The sequence below is a fragment of the Liolophura sinensis genome, chromosome 8 (genome assembly GCF_032854445.1).
Source record: "Liolophura sinensis isolate JHLJ2023 chromosome 8, CUHK_Ljap_v2, whole genome shotgun sequence".
NCBI lineage: Eukaryota > Metazoa > Mollusca > Polyplacophora > Chitonida > Chitonidae > Liolophura > Liolophura sinensis.
Window position 1 is genome coordinate 14,755,208 of NC_088302.1, and position 21,311 is coordinate 14,776,518.

The 21,311-nt window shown below is 37.6% G+C and overlaps 1 protein-coding gene across 3 annotated transcripts in view; it reads right to left on the bottom strand.

Moving 5' to 3' along the window:
• The window catches only part of LOC135473760 (uncharacterized), a 129,263-nt gene that overhangs the window by 30,479 nt on the left and 77,473 nt on the right, over positions 1 to 21,311 (bottom strand). The gene's annotated exons all lie outside the window — the stretch shown is intronic.

The following is a 21,311-nucleotide window of genomic DNA, read 5'->3' on the forward strand; positions in this document are numbered from 1 at the left end:
CCTGCTTGGAGCCATGTAAAATATATCTTAAAACCTCGCTGTGATATAAGACATAAGCATAATAAATGAAGCAGTGTAAGGTAGATAAATCCATTATAAATAACACCTTCCAGTATATGGCTTGGTAAAAAAAAAAACATCCTTCAGCTCTTCACAGTAAGAAACCCTCAGGGTAAAAACTCAAGCCTTGAGTAAATTTACTGCTGTGCGCACAAGAAACCTTGCAACAATATATGACAGATATTACTGACAGGTAGCCAAAATGGTAATTACATGTATACATGTGTATACATGTACAGCATACCTGCACATGTATATTCTATTAAATCTGCAACAGCACAGTTTCCACATAACATGAATGGATTATGAGTGCAACTATACCCATGTAATGTTTTTTACTAGTTGCAACTAATAAGTCACTTGCCAATTTAAACATTACTAGGTTGCATGACGCAAAGATTCACCTGATAAAATCTTCTTAGTGCTTAGTGTGCAATTTGAGGGAAATTACAGAATCAACTGTGTGATGCGCAAGTAGAAAAATTGAAGTATATTAAAACAGTGTTCTTTCTGTAATTACAGGAGTAAGAAATTCTATTCTTTTGGCCTTCAAAAAAAAAAAGGCAAACAGGAACACAGTTGTTTAGAAAATAAAATCTTCTGTTGCAATAAAATGAGGCATACAATTATGGGCTCTGGCTCCCCAAAATGTCAACTTGTGTCCATACACTTAATACAAGCAATGAAGACGGAAGACATCCTGCCATCAATGTTAATGTTACTAGGACTTCCATTAAATACCATAGCCATAAATGTCTGTGTAGCCTCAGAAAGTCAAGAAGAGAAAAACCAAGGCTGCTGTGTATTAAACTTTTACACAAATTGCTTAAAGAAAGGCCAAGCTAATTAGGTTAGCCTCTGCAAATCAGAGCAGACATAGCACTAAACAGAGCAGACTAAATAATTGACAAAAGGAAAGGCCACCCACCATCCGGACTGGCTAAGAAAGAACATGCTGACAAGCATGAAACAGACAAAATCTTGCTTGACAATAACATGACTTTTTTATACATACTAGAAATAGCACAAATCTGCAACAACATGCACAGTATCTTGCATCAATAATCATATACTGAATGATTTTGGATAATGAATGAAAGCATTTAAAACACAGATAAACAATAACATGAAAACAATAACATAGTTTGTATTTATTTCTTTATTTATTTGACTGGTGTTTTACGCCGTATTCAAGAATATTTCACTTATACGACGGCGACCAGCATTATGGTGGGAGGAAACCAGGCAGAGCCGGAGAGAAAGCCAAATTTTATAGTTTGTAACATAAATCTACATGCAGCTACATATATCTAGCTCACATGAATAACTCTTTCGATTAATGCCTAAAATTGAAAGAGGTTGGAAACTGAATGAAAGCTTTCAAAAAACACATAATGATCCTATGATCACGTGAAATATAATCATTCTATTATGCCTTCAAATCTGTTTCAAACTGATTGTGACAAGCGCAAGAATAAAGTGTATAATATAAAATGACAATGTGCCAGATGACGTAGTCTAATAATGATGCAAACAGCTGTGGAATGTGTGTGAGAGCCATGCCCCATTGCTCCACAGAGAAATGCCACCGAATGCCATCATAAACTTCCCCGTTAAAGTTATAGGTTCAACAGTTCAGCCATAGCCCTAACAGAATTAGGTGGTGGTAAAGAGAGCTCAAATAGGGCCAGGGTCAGGCATCCTATGACTGGACAGTCACTTACACAGGAAGTAATGACCAAGATCCATTAACTTATGGCATTGTTACCACCCCAAGGCAGCACTTATGTATGGTCCACTGAGACCCTACGTGTACTTTAAACAACCAGAGGACAAAATCGCTCGGTTTTATAGTAAGTCAATTACGAACAAGTTTTTATGAACAAATGCGAACGCCATGGTCATGGCTGGTAGGGGATGCCGTTCATTGTTAAAGAAAATTAGGTCTTTAAGAGGAGGTGACAAGAGTTGGAAGGGAACTGCTATTCTTAAGGTGTTTGTGACACCTACTCTTTTCTTCTCTATACATTCTTCCCAGAAATCTTGATGTGGACATAGAATTAACTGAATGACCATTTGTCACGGCAGCAAGTCCAATCAGTAAATGGCACCCATTTTACGTGTAAAGATCTGCATTTTTCTGTTTCCAGGTTGTTCCCTTTTTATTTAAAGCAATACAATGGTGGAACCACTCCACCATAACAATGGTACCTAAGGATGTTCATTTCCTTCATAATAAATGAGAATGCCTATCAATCATCTGATAGCCAATCTTTCTGGCAAAAACTAAGGAATATTTCAATTTCTTATCATGCCTATTAAAACGTTCTAGTGTTTATCAGTTGGGAACTATTGGCAGTTTCTATTCATGCAACAATACACACTGTCTGAATTCCGGCTGACATTTTCTTTTATCCTCCCTAACCACAGTGTAGATATGTGTCCTGGATGTAGGACATCCCCAATGTTCACTGATTGTACGTACATACACAGTGCCGTATCACTGGATTACACGTGGCATGATGATAAACACATGACAAGATGATCCACAATTTGTCAAAGTAACCAATACTTGAGCCTTTGAGGAAACCCAAAGATTAACAAAATGTATGAAGTTTTTTACCTTGACCCATGTTATGGAATGATTGAATACATGTGTAACATTCTGCGTACAAAGGTGACACTGTATCGCAATAAGGTCCATAATCAATGTACAACACAATCTTACCACTATACAGTGAGTTGCTCACCAAATCATATCAAATGAACAAATAACAACCTACAATTCTGTTTCCCAATTTAAAAAAGTGTGCAAAGAAAAAACTATATGAACATTTTGAATCAAGAGCTCTTTCTCGATGGCAACGTCAAATTTTATATGGTTATTTAGGAATATCTAAAGCTAAAATACTTGTACCACAAAACACGAAGGAATAGTTCTCTAGAAATAAGGTAAATTTCAATGATTTTCTCATGAACAAACAAAACACAAAAAATATTTAAAAATACATTACAACAAATTTAATGCTTATTGCAACATTTTCATTGTATTCCCACTGAAATGTCCCAAATATCTGTTCAGCTCAATAAAGTTATAAAGAAACAAAATCTTTCCAGCATTGAATGCTAGATGACAAAGACTGAGGTTTTACACACAAGCCTTTCAATGTTTGCAGTTCCCTATACATTCTGTCCGGAAAATGAGGATGGGTGGAAAGGAATCCTTGTTAACTGGGGTTTAAGGCATAGCTAATCGTCCAGCACCCTAAGGTTAATTGTCTCTCTATTATCTCTCCCCAAAACTCACCACAGACAGCTCAGAGCTAAAAATCTTCAGGTTTCATGATCAAATTCTTTTAGTCACTCACGTCTGAGAAACCCAGTCGTGTTTTCAGAGTAAGGCCATGCCTAGTCACGTCTGCAATCTTGAGCTCTTTAGACAAGATATGAACACTGTCCTGAGACTTTACAGACCTGAAGCATTTACCCTGAGCAATTTATGGACATGATATCAGCATCTCTCTTAAAATCACTGACAAACTACCAACAGCATCCTGGTCATCAAAGAGATATAAATAGCATTCAGAACATCACGGGTGAGACACCTAGAGCATCATCAACTGACACACTAGATATCAGCAACATTCTAAACATCACGGACAGCATGTAAACAGCAATCAAGAACATGAGAGACAAGATACATCTACAAACAGCATCCTGAACATTAACAGACATGACACTATCACTATTGTCCTTATGAACATCAGAGACAAGATATCAGCTGTATCCTGCATACCACGCACACAAGGTACTAAATGCAACCCGAACTTTACCTGATTACAGGCACAGTACCACAAGCATTAGAAACACACTAGATGCCAACAGCATCCTGAACATTACAGACGAAATACCACCAGTATCCAGAACATTACAGACACGGTACCAGGAGGATGCAGAGCACTGCAGACATGTTATGTCACCTTTATCCTGAACACTAAAGATATATTAGTATCACCTTCATCAAGAACACCATAGTCAAAATAGCGACAGAATACTACAGACAGGACAACAGAAGGTCCCAGAAAACTACAAATGAGATATATGAACAACAGGATTCAGAATACCCCGGACAAGATGCCAACAGGTTTCAGAACACCAAAGATAAAATATCACCTGGACGCAGAAACACTTCACGCAAGAAACCGAGGGATTCCAGAACACCAAAGTTAAAATACCACCTGGACGCAGAACACTTCAGACAAGGAACCACATGGACACAGAACACTTCAGGCAAGAAACCAACAGATTCCAAAACACTACAGATAAAATACCACTTGGAGACAGAAGACTTCCAACAAGAAACCAAGAGATTCCAGAGCACTACTGATACGATATATGTACCAACAGGATCCCAAATACCCCAGACAAGATGCCAACAGGTTCCAGAACACTACAGACATGATACCACTTGGATGCAGAACACTACAGACATCAACAGGATCTAGAACACACTAGACAAGAAACCGGCAACATATAGAACACAATTGACATGTTACCACCTTCATCCTGAACACTAGAGATAAGATACCAGCAGGATCCAAAACTTTTTAGACACCAGTATCCAGAACATATTAAACAAGACATAAGCCAGATCCAGATTGATATAGAGATGTTACCACCTTATTCCTGAACACTATGTATGGATATGTTATCAACTTCATCCTAAACACTTGAGACATGTTACCATCTTCATCCCAAATACGTTGGAAGGGAATGGAGAGGTATTAAATCTGAGTTTTTCAAATTCAAAACATAAGGCTGGGTGATTTTCACTCTGAATTAAGGCCAATGTAAGGCCAGATTTAGCTGGGAAAATGAAGAGAGTAAAGGTAAGCTGAGTGTTCAAACTTGGTGGGACAGCTAATGACTGCAGATTTTAAAATTAATTTTTTTATGTTTACTTATGTATATATATATCTGAAACTTTATGGGAAATACGGTAGGATTAAATGTATGTAGAAATTCACAGGCTATACATATGAACACTGCAGAAAGTAATCAATAATTTTAATGTGCATTAAGCAGTGTTTCATATATCTACCTGGTTTATGATAGGGATACTTCTGCCACACTGCTCCCAATGTACCTGGTTACATAGACATTCTAATACTTAACCCATTGTACCTGTTATATACGCTACACTGTAAACACAAGGTTACATTTGATCTGAGCCAATAGCTTTCTATAAAAAGGATCTCTAGCTGTCATCCTACGCTTCAGAGGTAAAGGTCTACACAGATTAAAGGAACATGTAAACAAAGTCTTTATCATGGAATGAAAAATGGACATGTAATCACTGCAATCAAGCTCATTGGCCCTAAATTAAGATTAACAAATTGTGGCCATATCTAAAGCTAAAATAGACAGAAAAATTAAGATTTTTAAAATCTGTTTTATTTATTTATTTACTGGCTTAGTGTTTTATGTCAATATTAAAAATATCAAAAAGAATTTTTTTCATTTGATTAAATGAAATAAACTGCCAGTTATTCATTTTTTTGATTTGTGTTTTACTTCAAGACAAAACTCTCAGACTGGAAACAATGATGCACAAAAGAAAACAAAAACAATTGCTTTCTTCATATCTGCATTACGCCTAAAGCTAGGTAGGCCAGGTACATACATTGTATGCCCTACCTAGATCTAGATACATTGTCACACTAGGGAACACAGTATTATAGACTTCCTCTGCAAATGACTCCCTCTGTATAATTATGCAGTTTAATTGGGCAAGATATCAAAATAAATGTGGAAGAATTGCAACAAATCAAAGAAAAGAGTAGTCATCATAAATGGCTTTGAAAAAAAACTTATGATACAACACAATAACTTCTGGACATAAAAGTGGACAAGAACGGCTTTGTGGTGGGGGGACAAAGCTAGCACATATCCTGTCACGCAGAAAAAAAAACGTTTGTTTGGTTAATTTGAATCGAACAGAAGTATCAAGCGAAAAATAAGCCTTTCTACTGAAGCAGATGATTGAGGTGAAAGCAAAAAGCATTACACAATACTATATGCATGTAGCTCCTATTGACAAAGCTGATTTCTGGTGGAGTAATGGCATGATCAAAACATGTTGGGAATATTTTCGCTGAAGATAATTCCTTACACTTACGTTGTTTTTTCACAACATAAATCGGCCAGGAAGTATAAGTTAATATTACCCCAGTGAATCAGGTATAAATGCATGTGTTTATTGACTGACACAGAAACAGTATAGCCTTGATGTGATTTGAATCTGATGTCATGCTTCAAAGCATAGACTGATGATTGTAAAAGATGTTCCATGCAAGTGTATCATATATTCTGCTGTGATCAAAAAGAACTGTTAGTGTTATCTGTGAACATGTCAATATCAGATAAGTTTATAGTTACATGTAAATGTGTACAGCATCAAAGACTGTTCAAAACTCCATAGGGACTAAGAACTTCAATAAATGGTTTCTGAAAGATTTACTGGAAAACCACCATTCAAATGTAATGTAATCATTTCATATGATTTGCAGTGTTTGTCTAAAATCATCATTACAATGTTTGAATTCTGAATTCCAATTTTTTCATTCGCTAAAAGGTGTATTCAGTATGACAGACAAGATACATGTTCAAGCTAAAAGCACATTCTCATTCTTAGAACATTCAGTTGGGTTGCTACCTTATCATGTCCAGTAAGCACAGCATGTATCTTAAACACAAAACAGTTTTTTCAGCTGAACTCAGAGAAAGTGTTTTTTTTATGTACACTTCAATTTCACAATTATATGAAGTGTTTACAAATACTCTAATTCTTCAACCTTTTCAACCACCACTGCGACCAATATTTTGAAACTTTCTGAGAACTGTGGGGTTTAGAGAAATAATCTGCACAGTTTTATGAAGCTTGCATCTTTAGTGACACTAACAAATCAGTCTTGGTGTCATTTTCATAATAACTATGATTTACAGTACTTCAAATTGACAATTATACATTTTTTACAATTAGGAAAATACGGTTCCATATCAAAGCTATTCAATACATGAGCCTCCCCCTCGGCATATTTGCCCACAGTGATTTATAAATTATATAAAAAAGTGTTAATCACTCTGAATGAAATAAATGAAGTCTCTCATATCAGATAACTACCATACACTTTGCCCTAAATAAATAACAACAGCAACGGAAGAGAAATGACCATGGCGAAAACCCCTAACATTTGCACCATGACATTTTACTTAGAACAGCTCTGGCACATGTACATGCAAACATCGTTTAGCGCACATAGCTCTCCTCACAAATAACCAGAAGGCATTATGGAGATGTGCCAGACAAGCTACCAGGACCATGGCAGAAAACCGCTACCTAGCTCATCATTCACCGTCAAACCAATAAACCAGAAAGCATTTCACAACACAACGGGCCAGATGCAGGAAACACTTAACCGTCCTGTCTCGTCGATTTTATTGTTAGTCGGTATTAAAGGCTCAGACAAGAACTGGGAGACCGTTTTTGTAAAACGAAAACAGATTCCTTCCTGTTGACATAATATAATCGCATTGCACTGAAGAGTACCATTTTTTTATTTTGCACAGTTTTAAGTCAAAATTCAAACGTTATGTACAATATTGACAAATGAAGTGAAATAGAACTTTGCATAATGGTACAACCATGTGTACTTACTCTCATATTTATTGTTGGTCAGGACATACACGGAAGCAGAAATACTTTATATGACACTTTCAACTGAAAATATCCACATCATGTCATCCTAAATCCTTTATGCTACCATAAATCAGACTTAAAATACATGTACCTTTTAGAAATATACATAATTTATCAAAGATTAAGCTGTTATTTGTTTATTTACTCTATTTTCCTCAAAACTCACATAAATGATACATTCTTACACAAAAAAGATCACAAAACATTACTCTTGAACACGAAACTTACACACTTCCAACAGGATTCACATTTTTTTCTAAACAAGCCTCCCCCAATAGTATAGTCTGTAGAGTGTTCGCTTCGGGGGTGGTAGATCCATGGTCAATCCTGGGCAAGTCACACCTAAGACTTAAAAAGAGGTAGTTGTAGCTTCCTTGCTTGGCGTTCAGCATTAAGGCAATAGTGCAATGACTGGTTGACCCGTATTAGTATAATGGCTCAGGAGGGGGCAGCTTACTTGCCTTTGGTAAGTCGTCTCAGTGAAGCAGCACTAAATAAAAGAGCAGTGGAAATCTGTCCTGCAACAACGAGGCACATTACAGTCTCCTCCTTTGTCGTCACGAGTGAAAAATTGTTAAGCCCCATGTTAAACCCCACACACTTTAAACAAGACTAAGAATACCTTTGTAACATCAACAGAAATCTCAAATCTCAGGTAAAATGAGTAGGTTTTAATTATAATCATGGAAAAAATGTCAGTTCAGTTACAGGAAATCATGGGTGTTCAATGCAGTGCTCAAGGAAGTTTTACTTATTTGCTTCTCTTGGAACAACTACAACCCGCCCCTGCCCCCAACACATACACAAAACACCCCTCTTTCCATCCCCACCTCTGATTTTCCATGCTCTTAAAGGTCTGGAAAAGTAACTTTCAAATTTCAGGCTTTTCAAAGTTTTTGAGACCAGTATGAACCCAGCGATTAGTCCCGAGACGAACCCACCTCAACCTGGGACCTGACAATACATGATTTTTCGAGTTCAACCTCTTTTATCACTATAAAAGGTGAAAAAAGTCCTACTGTATCATGTGACCTGTCAAACATGTTATGCAACTATTACCAATCACATTTACTGTAACATGGGTATATAAAAAAGGTTTAACAAAAAGCTACTCGGGCTGGATGAATGAAGGAGAAAACTGAAGAGCTAAATGTTTCTGCACTTGAGACGGGAAGAAGTGTCCTTTGGGTCTGTTGAACATGGTGAGACAGACAGACAGTAAATGAATGTCAACAAAGGTTTTTTTGTTTTTCCCAAAGTCACATGGTATAGACTGTTTTTACTTTTAACAACACAAAAGTTTGAACTTGAAACTCCCTATTACAATCCTGAACTGAACTGGAACTTATGATGTCATTTGTCAAGGAATTAGCAATTAACTTCAAGCAGAACATCTACTAGTTGTATAATACTTTGATTTTAAACAAAAAAAAAAAAACAAGAAAAATCTTGTGGTTCAAAGTTTACTTCAAAGATTAAATCATCAATCAATATACTTTACGCAATGATGATCACTTGCACAAGTAAATATCATTGGCGATTAAATGGGTATGGAATTAAAGCTCTAAGTGATGAAAATTTGCAACATTATCAGTATATTATACCATCTTGGTAATCTCAAAGCAGAAGATCTGCATGTGGAATTCAAAATTAGAAGATTCACAATGGCACACCTTTGGCAGCAGATATAACTGGCTGAACATACGATTTTATCCAGAATATAAATGCATGCATGTTCTTGTCTCCACACCATCAATGAAACTGGTCTCCTAGCAACCAAATATCAGAGTAAATGTATAGAGCCTGAAGAGGCCCACTGCTCACATTGTCTGCATTTATTCGCAAATATTACAACAGCTGTCAATTATTGAGTTGTATACGCTCTTTACCGCCTTAAAATTTACCTGGTGATACCTTAACAGATAACCGTCTAATTTTCATAATCCTTAAGTAAACACCTGTACACTTTATTCACCTGCAAAATGAGCAGAGGAAAATTTGTTGGTGACTATATCCACATGTAAGTCTCATGTAAGACCTGTCTATGTTTATTCATCTCCCTCATGTCTAACACAGCTTTTCATTGAACCTCGATCCGTAGGTCATGAAATACTTCCAGGTTTCTGTATGAAATGCTCAATTAACTGGACAAATCTTCCACTGGAAGTCATCGCATAACTGTCATATCTAAGAGGGTTCGATACAGGTGCCTACATCTGATAACAAAGACACTCCAAATTTAAATGCCAATTTCCTGGCTTATTCACGGGACATGTCACAAACTGAGTTACTGTGGCCCCTGGAGTTTAGAAATGCCAACATTTCCTCTGCAATATGCCATTAAACGTGACAGGTGTATAAAGCTTTATAGCGTGCAGGTCACAAAGATATTGACAATGAAGGGAGCTAGGTACCTGCACATCAGAAATTCTGATAGTCCACCAAGGCCACATGTACAGGATTTCTACGCATACACTGGGAGTTTCCTCGCAGTATACATGTACTGCACAATACAAAAAACTAACAGATGTAGTCAACCATTTTTATGAAAGCTCCAACACAATAAGTTCCTGAAGCTGCCATCACTGTTCTTACAGAGATGTCATCCGAACATGGAGCATTTCTTATACATCATTCCTCTCTGCTTTCCTTAAGGAAAAACCACCACGCCAAAAGCGAGTTCATCACCATCACGAGACACACAACTGAAAACTCTGACTAAAATATGTTGACTTAACGTTTTACAACTGTCCTTGAATAGAATTACATTCGACATGAATTCAAATATTTGAATGCTCAAAAAATATGGACTGCCTGGATCATGCATGTCCAGAGAGTTGATCACAGATTTAAAACATCAAAAGCCTTCTTATCCTTTACTAACAATGTGTGTACTGCCATATGGTATATTATTATGTACCTTAGTATACAGAGGCGCGTCAGAACCAATCTAAAAATGGTATGATCATCAGTCAACTCTCCGAGCACAAAAGGAGAGGGTCCAAGGGCCGCCAATATGGGCCCCGGAAGCTTTGGGATGCTAGACGGTTGGAAATGCCCTGAAATCATTTTACTGGGTTTTTATTCTTCACATAGATCCATTGTAGTTTTATATGCTTGACAGTTTACAGTGCAACTGTGTGTGCATGGGCCTTTATTTTGTTGGTCATCATAAAATTAGTTTGATTTTACTTTTGATTAATTTTTAATTTTACTTTTTTTTCTTTCTTTTGTTTCTTGATGAAAAGTGGTACGACCATGGCTGTACCGCTTCCAAGGCCACTAATATACACTACTCAATCAGCATATAGTCCACAAAGATGCAGGAAGAAAAGCTATCCTTAATTTCATCGACTCACAACAACATAAACATAGCCCATAAAACCCAGCTTTAAATATCCAAATATCCAAATGCATTTAATAATATTCAGAGCAGCCTTGAGTAATTTTGAGCCTGTCTAGACAGGCGACATCTAATAAATTGCAATTAACATCAATGTATTTCTTTTTACTTGTAAATTCTGTTTAAGTCAGGGTGCTAGGCAGCATGTTATTTGCTACCATTTAAGGATTTCCATTAACAGTTAGCATAATAAAACCTTTACTGCAGGAAAATTGACAAATGGCCACACTTTATCGGTTAGGTGTAACGATTTGCCAACTATCACACCATTGTCTCTACTCTGGTATACATTTAGATTCATTTAGATGTATTGAATGAAAACAATAACTTAGAAATTTATCACAGCAGATCTATACATTCAGCATGTACTGAATATTTAATAAACTCAATGGAAAACTATACCTACAACCTAAACAAACATGCTTTTTCTGAGAAAGAAAAAACCCTGCCCTGAAAAGTACCATTTTTTCACTCAACATATGTGTCCCTGACATGGTAAATATCTTGTTTTGTAAACAATAAACACCAGAAAATAAAGCGGGTTAAAACCTGCCAAATGCTACAGACTACTTATGCATACCCTCAACCTCCCCCCAAAAAGCTTACCTGAAATACTATTTTGTAATGATTCTCCCAGGCTTACACAAAGCATGTCATGGATTCTCTCTGCTAATTTCTTTTCACACTTTGTATTTAGAATTAACAATTGAAATGGGAGAATTCACAATAAAATAATATTCATGTATTTTATTATAGCAGGCTATTATTTTAAGTCTTTGATATTTTTGACAATGAAAATCTTTTACACAGGAACCAGTAAATTTGAAATTTAAGAGTTAAAACTATAGTTTTACAATGAGTTAAAATTAGTAATCTGATATTGTAAGAATAATTTCCATGCCAAAAAAAAGGATGTGGCCCATTCCAAGGCTTTGCAAAAAGTTTAATTTCTCTGTTTAGGTCTAAACAGAATAACACCCTCAGAAGATGCTTGAATAAAAAATATCTTGCAAACTTGTGTAAAAGCTGAAGACTTACACTATGTTTTAATAAGCATTCTTTTTGAATATTCATTCTATTCATTTTCAATCTGATAAACATCTAATTTCTGAATGGGCACTATGGCCAAACAAGCCTGTGGCCAAACCTGCTCATATGTCAAAGAGTTTGAGAACAATTGCATGTATATGTATATACAAATACAAAATGAGTTTCAAAACAATAATTAATGAACAATGAAGCTGTTACATGCAGTATAATAAACAAATATGTACTAGTCAATGACATTAAATAACGTTTAAAAAATGATGTTGCTATCTGTATCGTACTTCACAGGTGACATTCCACACCAAGCTAAAGGTAAATAAGGCGGGTATGTTAGCTGCCAGCAGGGCAATATTTCAGGCAGGGGTTTGCTTTAGCTTTCAGTGTATTGTTAACCCAGCTATCTCACCTCATGGTCTGAGTGCTCCGTGAAGGTAGAGCCTAGTCCAGGAATATCATAGAGCATTTCCAGAGGTTCATACTTGGTGCTTTTGTAGTTTGGCAGTTTACAGTTGCCACTTATGGCAAACATGGTGGTTGGCGTCACTCTGTTCAGACAGAGCTCCTCAGGAAGTTGGCAGAGTAATCCAAGTTAAGGCTGGTACTTGGAGAAAAAAGTTTCCATCACTGCCGTGTTTTGACAATAAGGCACACCGATTTAACTTTCCAGGTAATGACCAGCCGACTTCTATGTACGACGACAACAACGCAGGAATTAGCCAGCACTCGACAGAGCGGCTGGCTTTAATAAGTCAGACAGACTCACTAATGAGATCCTCACATCAGCTCCTTCCCAAACCGAGTAAGGTGACTTCAATTAACGCTCACTTAACACAAGCTATTACTCCAGAGCTTGCGAATAGGGTTTGAGAAAACTTGGCACGCAGCAGAGTGGAAAAAGTAGGTTTCCCGTGAATTTGTAGCCACTAGAGCTATTTTGCCCGGGAACAAATCCCTCCAGGACAGCTCAAGTAGCGAATACCGAGTGAATTCCTCATTTCTCAGCACACTGATTCATGGCAATGCTTTAGGCTTAGGTAGCCCAGTACTAACACTGCAGAAGGTGTGCCATGCCGGATCTTCCAGCCATCCCAGTGTTTGGAAAAAAATTGAATTATCACTTTGTCATCTCAATGTAATTACCCTCCTTAGAAGGTGTGAAGTCATTCCCTTCTATCGTACCCTGACCATGCTGCCCTCTTCCCATTGGACGCTTCTGGAGGGACACTTTACCAATCTGCGCTCAGAGAGACACATGCTCACCACCTATGCTACACTCGATCAGCCCAGGTAGCCCGCTAAGTAAGTTCTATTAAAGAGTGCAGAGTGGTCGTGTGGTGCTATAAGCAGTGCCCGCTGTATGATTCTCCATAGATTATTGATCTGTCAGAAAATCCTGGATTCTCCACCTTCTGGTTTGCCCAGCCCACAACGGACATAGAATCTTGCCACTTATAAAATCTGCTTTGCAGCGGAACAACATTACAGCTGCTCCCTAACTCGTCACAACACAGGAAGTAAGGTCTACAGAGGGGTTATTTAGTTGGCATTGTCGCGGGACACATCTTTTCTGACAGTAACGAGCTTCCAAACATGAGACCCCAAATAACATCCCAGCTTGCTTAGAGTGGCATTTATGTCCCCCCATCTTTCTTTAACTTCTCAAAGACTTTGGCAATTTGAACACAGGGAATCCTGTCATCTCTCAGCCAATCAAATTGTGGATGCGGGGGGTAATTTTATTATCCCTTCTCACGAGTGAATTATCCTTCCATACATAGTCTACCTCAGAAGACAGGAGAGCTCTCCTCCCTCTTTCTGCAGGCCCAGACCACTTCAGCATGTTTGGGGAGAGACAATATCAGTGGGCTGGAAAACCAAATTGGCTGTAGATGTAGGGAGAGAAATTTACTGGCTGTGTGCTTTACTAGGAGCTCAATACTTTATTGATTCCATAATGTGGGGTATGGTATTCTTGTCTCAAAGTTCTGAAGCTCGTGCGTGTTCCAGTGAAAGTGAACTTAATTAGAGCCAGTAGGAATGGAAATCAAAGTTTGTGGCAAAAGCAGCTAGAGCACATCATTGCATAACTGCTGTACCCCGTCAGCTGATAAAATGGTTTGATAACAGCCTCATCCTTATACTAGGGCTATATTTAATCAAAATCTTTCGCTCAACGATAATTTCATCAACAGCATGCTGGTTCTTCTTATTTGATACTTAATCTGAAACTTTTGGCACGCATACTGCGTTCATGTATATGCTCAGTGGGTGAGCTGGAGCCTGCCGGAGAGATAAAATCCCTATAGTTGTCTATGATCGATTTTCCTCACCATATATATAAAACTTTTCTTGGCTTACAGGTACACCCAATGCACTGTCACACAATGCTCAATGCCTTTGTCACATTGTAATGAAGGTAATGTCAGGACAGCACACTGAATCAAAACAGCAAAAAAAAAAGCCTTATATACATTTTCTATAAATGATGAGTGAAAAAAGTGAAAGCCCACAGAAAAGTTTCTTCTGCTACAGCGAATTAATTCAATGTTTTTTTTTTTTTTTTTTTTTTTGATTGGTGTTTTACGCCGTACTCAAGAATATTTCACTTATACGACGGCGGCCAGCATTATGGTGGGTGGAAACTGGGCAGAGCCCGGGGGAAACCCACGACCATCCGTAGGTTGCTGGCAGACCTTCCCACGTACGGCCGGAGAGGAAGCCAGCATGAACTGGTCTTGAACTCACAGCGACCGCATTGGTGAGAGGCTTCTGGGTCACTACGCTGCGCTAGCGCGCTAACCGACTGAGCCACGGAGGCCCCCAATTCAATGTTGTTACAGGGCCTAATTCGGGGTATTTTTGAACCTGCCTAAAGAGTTAATTTGTAGGCAGAAGTGTGGGATCTCAAGTTATGGCTTTTTCAAAATTTCATGTTATTTAAACACGATAGCTAGCACATCCCACAAAAATTCAATGTCATATGTGCGAGACACTCAGCTATATGTCTAAGTAAATGACTAATGTTAAAAGACAGACAGGATGATCATCACATATTAGCAACCAAACAAATTACTGACAGACTGGGCAATTTATAAGAGCTCCAAAGTATATGTATCATAAATGTGCATAAAACTGAAACGTAACAATTCTTTGCAGTTTGCATGTACAATGGTTACAATGGTTACAAAATTCGTGAAGTTTTAAAACGTCAATCTTTCGCCAATCTTCACGTTCTTGTCATTTAACGATGTGAACTCGGCTGTCACCAAAAATCGTGAAACAAATCTTTAGTCGTGAATTCCCCATAAGGCGAGGCAGAGTGATAGTGATTTGCCCTGCCTGACCGAATTGCCCACTGTCTGGCATGCCCATAGAAACAATTGCGACTAACAAAGTATTCCCTTGATATGACGATAAAATGTGTAAATATAGACAATGATGAAAGAGTTCCCTTAAATAAACACCAATAGCTAAATCCTTTTTTACACAGACAATATTAGCATTAAACGATTATATAAATACTCACAGAAGAATATAGGTGCCGAAGCCGTTGTTGTTACACTTGGTCGTGTGTTGGCAGTCTGCATTTTACTCATGCCAAGAATTCACACAAGTTATGGCAACCAAGCAGAAGAAGGTTTGTAATTTTTATAATAAAAGCTCACAGGTATGTCTGTTCTAAGTGGTCTTTGAGTTACTCAAGTCAGCGACTTGGCACAGATGATAATATGTTCACGGGAGTTAAACATGTATTTCGCCACCCGTTGGAATGATTTGGAATGTTTGGTTTTCTGACTGACAAGAAAGCACCAAAATACAGAAAACCGTAAAAAAATATTGCCCTCCACTATTGTTTATGGCTATCTTAATTTATACTTTTAACATTTATTCTGCAGGAAATGCCAAGAAATATGAAGAAAATGAAAAGCACTTAATTTATCACAGTGGAAATTCAACTGTACCAATAGTTATTTATTCCTGATTTTGTGTCGACTTCGTATTGAAGACCATTTGTTTACAAGCAATATGGGGTGCATATCTGTGCAGCAGGTCACATGCTGGAAAGTCAGTATCTTGCCAAATACGAATGTTTTACACTGGACAATCCAGTTCAGTGCTCAAAGCATAAAAATGAGGAAAACATATAAATGAAGTGTATGGCATTTATAAAGGGCAATAAATATAAATATATATTAATATGTTTTATACGCCTTGAAAAAATATGAAAGCATATAATATATGTCTTTAAACAATACAGGTACATGCTCTCCAAGGATAGTATACAACGATTCCAGCCTTTACGCCAAATTGTTTTGACAGGTAAGAACATGAATTTTTGGCCTTATCTGATAATATATTTCTGTACAAAGTAGCCTTTATAACATAAACTCAACCTCTCTAGTCTTTGCTACCAGTCCTTTTTTATTTGGCCAAAAACTGGGAAGTGCACATTTCCGGTGCACTCTGGACAGTGGTCTGTACAGGATTATCAGATTAAATCTAATCATGTCAAATGTGACTGAATTTAACTGAAGCTCTCCATCAATGACACCAACTTAAATTGTGGGTACTCACACACCGCTCAGGTGCCCATAATCCAAAAGGGATAATCCTGTTAAATTTAATCATCTCAAATGTTGCCAAACCGGATATACATTACGACTGAAAAGTCTACATAAACCACTGATTTGACGGGTCACGATATCATCAATACGTCAGGTTTCATATTCTCAATTTTAACATGTAGCAAAATAAAAGAGCAAAGGAAATGAAAAAGTCGACGCTAAAATGCAGAGTAATGTTTTCATGTCTTTATCCAAGTCCTGTCCAACAGCACAAGCAATCAAGTGTCGCCTTCATATACATGTAGAAAACCTTCATAATCTTTGGCTTGAAAATACATTTGAGTCTCGTATTTCACTCATCCTGAAATATATGTACATGAGAGTAACATAAATAACATAAATTATTCAAAGATAAAGTTTAAAGTGCCGCTAAATTACTACACCTAAGGTTGGAATTAAAAACTAACACAAGACACTTGATAGGTCGCGCTGCTATCATCACAGTAAACGCTATTACAGCTGTAGAAATGACAGGACGTGACTCAGACCTCCCAGAGTGTTCCAGGCAAGTCAGATTGGGCTTTCTGTCAATCCCCAAGCCCTACGGGAGGCACTGAGGTACTTCTGTCTCACTGACGACAGCGATCTAGTAAAATCGTGAATTTATTCACGTTTCATTCAGATCTGGCTATACACCCAAAATGAACAATTGGTGAAAGAAAAGTTTTTTTTGCGTCTCATTCACACACGATTTTTGGCAAAGCTCCCTAAGGAACAAAGCAACTTTTATAGCACACTACTTTGGAATCTTTCTTAAGGCACACACCTGGCCAATGTCTCCTTTGAAGCCTTCAGGCCTCTTCAGGTACATGTATCAGTTAGTGTAATGATGTATCACAAAGGTAATGATAGGTATTGTATGCTCTTCTTTGCCTAGCATCGTTTCTTTCCATTAATGAGTTCAACCTGATACAGTGGAGATCAAAGATGTGATTCAGGTTCTGTAAATCTCCTTATGGCCACTATAAAGGGAATAACCTTTGTCTTTTGATGTTCCAGCGAAAATCCATTTCCACATGAAATTCCAGGTGATTCTGCATCACAACGCAGCTGTTTTGGGAAATAAAAATTTATCTACTTCTGTTGCTATGGTGACCAGTATTGTATGTGCATCAGCCTGTAGCTCTCACAAGAATAAGCTCCAGTGAAAAGATATAAAGATAATCCAGTGATTTTAAGCACATCATCGAAAGTTACTTCAGGTGGAAAGCAGATGAAACTGGAAGCCGGACTTAATTCATATTCGCCAGCAATGAAGAGGCAAAACAATCCCATCTTCCCAAGGACATAACGTTTACTAAAAGGGGATTCCCCTAACATTCTCATTCCACTGGGATCTTTATCTAGGCAGTTTTTCCCCCTTGGGCATATGACAGAGCTAAGCCATGGAGTGATTAAAGGTGCTGGGGAAATATCACTGTTTGGCTCCTAAAGATGCAGGATACTAGAGAGGAAAATCCATTGATACAGGTTTTCATCAGGAGAGGAATGACGACTTAACCAATTAGCGCAAATGGTTGGAGGACAGTCTTATACGCTCTTCTCAAATGGATCCAACCATCACCACATCCCTTAGGGCAGATTGATGTATGAGAAAAATATCAAAGTCTTGCCCACTGATCAAAAAACAAGCTTAAAACAGGAAAGACACAAAGATCGAATTGGAAGGAGGAGCGCTGAGTCTCTAGAAGGTGAGATGACAGAAGATAGGATGTCAGCTGATAAGGAGTTGTGGCACAATCTTTATCAGATGAAATCAATATGCAAAAGATGGTTAGAAATTTCCAACAGAGCAAAGAGAAAGGAATAGCTAATTTCTGTCAGGATCCGCAGTACCTGAGAACATTAATGTCACAGCTACGGCTTTAGGGGCAAGAAAAACTCAAGTGCTCACGTCAGTTGGCCATAAATCTTAAAAGGCATCAGTATGCAGGTGTCAGTTAGTTGTATCATAAAGTATTTAATTTACATAAGGGTCTTTCATTTGCCCTGTTTATGAGTGTGCTCCTGACTTTAGAAGCAACTTCATGTCACTGGGACTGACGCAAGATGGCAATGTGACATGACACCATAAAATACATACCACGACACTAAGACGTTCATATGCTTTCTATATTTAGGGACATAAAGAGATCTGCTATGATAAGAGCTTCCATAACATCACACTTACATATACATGTACATCTTTCATAACCTACCAAAGGCAAAAATATCAAATTAATCCATTTTGTCAGTGCAGTATTTGCATACATATACATGTAATAATCTAGCAATTTTTCAACAAAATCCATCTTGGCATGACAAGGCATTCAAAGAATCCCACCACCTTGTCTTCTATAGCAGTCAACTAGACAATGAAATCAGAATATGGATAAAAGTTGTGACATGTTGTGGTGGTACAGATGTCGTTGTGGGAAAGTTCATGCACAAAACTGAGGCAGTGGTCTTTAAGATGCAAATTGTGAACTGCCCGCGGCAACCCTTGAACAATTCCAGCACCATGAATGGCTGAGCAAAAGTTGAGCTATGGTAATAAAAAAAAACTACATTGTGCATTGTTTGAGTACCAACTCACAGGAGTGGTCTTTGATAAGCAAATCGTTTCCCACGATTGGCTATCCGTGTACTAAGGGTGGCCACTGCAGCCCTCTGATTGGCTGAGCAAATACTCAGCTGACCAAAGTCACTGCAAGGATGGTTTAAACATTTTGTCACAGTATAGGAAGGCAGATGCATCAGCCAGTGTCATAGTACTAATACAGATGTGGAAAAGCTTTCTACAGATACTGTGTATACCAGATAAATTGGTATACACCAAGGTAAATTCTTACACTCTACAAATCTGGTAAAGTAGCTACTGAGACAAACAATATATCTAGATAAGTGAATGCATAAGAAATTGTAGCCCTACAAGAGAGGCCCTGTTTACAGGAGAACAGAATGAAGTCAATCTTAATGTGAGTCCACAAAGCAGGAATATGGTACAGTTGCCAGAGAAACCCAATACCATTCTTGTTCTCTTGTAGGTAGGTACGTGCATAAAAACTGAAATCCTACATGAAACTTTTCTTGATTACAAAAATGGTAAATCTCATTAGCAATAGTCACAGAAACCCTGTATACAAGAAATTGTTGTCCTGCATGGAGGCTTAATTTCTAGAGAATTGAAGTCTATCAATTATAATCATTAAAAGACATTCACAATGCCTACAAAACTAAAACCAATAAAACAATTTAACCTTCCATCAGTAGGCCCTTTGTAGATGTACACAGGCGAAAAGAAATTAAATAAAAAAAAACACAAACAAAACATAACTTTCTATCGCTGCACGTTCCACATATGATTGCCATTATATAAGAGGTAAAAATAGAGCTTAACCTGCCATCTGAGAATGTACATTTACACACCATACCTTAAACTAGGGAGCCAACAAAAAGCCTAACCATCAATGAGCGATAGCCCAATATACAAGAGCTTAAAAAAAAGCTTAACCTGCCACCCAGGAATGTGCACACCATACCTCAGACTAGAGAGCAAAAAACAAATCTAACCTTCAATCCATGTATGATAGCCTAATATACAAGAGCTAAAAAAAAGCTTAACCTTCCATCTCAGTATGTGCATTTACACACCAGACCTTAGACCAAAGAGCTAAAGAACAAAGCTTAACCTTCAATCAATGAATGAGAGCCTATTATACATGTGGAGGATACTTCGTAGAGGCAAGCTAAAAAATGAACATAAATACAATGGTCTGGGTACACAGAAGAAATAAATTTTAAAACATTCTGAGTTAATCATGAAGTGGATTATACATGAGCAATGAACAAGCATTATTGGTCTGCTATATCTATCTTTTGGATAGATTTTTGAAAAGTCATCTATAATCTTGCATACCACCAACCTATTAGAACTGAAGACCATTTTGATGGGATCCACAGCCTCTAATTTGAGAGAGGTATCACTGTAGACGCAGGTATGTGGAAGGTTCTTTTGATATATTCAGGCTTTTTCAAGGCTTTTCCAGCCTCAATGACAATTTACAGGCTACTTGCATTAAATGTTCCACACTTACAATGTAAAATGGCCTTAATTCAATGAGCTTTTAGTCTTTCACATATGCACAGGAGTGCATATTTTAACAAATTTTCGAAGACCCAACACCAAAAAACTTTCTAGGCTTTTCAAGTGTTGCAAAAGTCACTTTCAAATTCCAGGCTTTTCAAGGTTTTGAAGACCCTGTATGAATCAGTTGTGATGCATACAAATGATTCCCAAATGTTGGTAGTTCATGAATCTATCAGGCATGAAAGTCAGGTATTCCCCCAGAAAATCACTGCTGACCATGTTTTATTAATTAACACGTACCAGACATCATCATTAGATCAACCTGCCAGCTCTGGTCAGATCAGGGTC